Source organism: Gossypium hirsutum, chromosome A03 (assembly GCF_007990345.1).
Source record: "Gossypium hirsutum isolate 1008001.06 chromosome A03, Gossypium_hirsutum_v2.1, whole genome shotgun sequence".
NCBI classification, from domain to species: Eukaryota; Viridiplantae; Streptophyta; class Magnoliopsida; order Malvales; family Malvaceae; genus Gossypium; species Gossypium hirsutum.
In genome coordinates, this window is record NC_053426.1 from 74,771,597 (window position 1) to 74,772,482 (window position 886).

The following is an 886-nucleotide window of genomic DNA, read 5'->3' on the forward strand; positions in this document are numbered from 1 at the left end:
GACTAGGGTCCTTTTCCACTCCTATTTTGGTGTTGGTTCCCCACATAGTACACTGACTCGGTATTTAATGGGCAATTCTTAAAAGAATGACCTTCCTCATAGTACACATAGGAAACTACTTCAAACGGACTTGGTGGCTAAGCTGCAAAATTATTAGCACTATTAGCGGTAAACTGCTTTAACATAGAGGAAATAGACAATACTTGAGCTGTTAACAAAGTGAGAGCATCAACTTCATGAACTTTAGCTATACATCTTCCTGAAGTTGTTCGATTTGTTGGCCATTAATAGTTGTTGCTAGCGATCCTCTCGATGATCTCATAAGCCTCATTATAAGACTTAGACAAAATTGCACCATTCGGAAAAACATCTACCATCAATCTTGTATGTGCATTGAGACCATTATAGAATGTCTCCAACTGGATACAATGAGGAATCCCATGATGAGGAAACTTACGAAGTAACTCCTTGAATCACTCCCAAGCCTCATACAAAGACTCGACATCCAATTGTTGGAAAGTTGTGATCTCATTCCTCAACTTAGCATTTTTGCTATGTAAGACCCCAAACTCAGCCCAGACGTTACGACCGAATCCGGCGTGTCACATTGAAGCTTTCCTAGAGAAAGGCATGTTTTATCTAAAATTTTTCTTAGTGTTCAAAGGATATCTTCTTTGTAGATTGAAGTGAATGAAAGCTGTGCACCAGGTAGGATGCCAGAAAAGAGGAGGTGAGTCTATTAGACTGCTTAAGTACCTAGCTCTCCACGGATCCAATCCTAGACATGCACACCACCATTGCCACACTTTAACCGAGTGAATGTTCATGGAAAACCAATTCGTTTAAAACCATTTGAAGAGGTTATTAATTTTGAAAACATTTTTGT

General features: G+C 39.3%; 1 non-coding gene across 1 annotated transcript; it reads left to right on the forward strand.

The window, feature by feature from the left end:
- The first annotated feature begins 435 nt into the window (after positions 1-435).
- On the forward strand, positions 436-542 carry LOC121225677 (small nucleolar RNA R71). Its single transcript, XR_005923535.1, has one exon. It is a non-coding gene; the product is annotated as a small nucleolar RNA R71 (small nucleolar RNA).
- Positions 543-886: the final 344 nt, after the last annotated feature.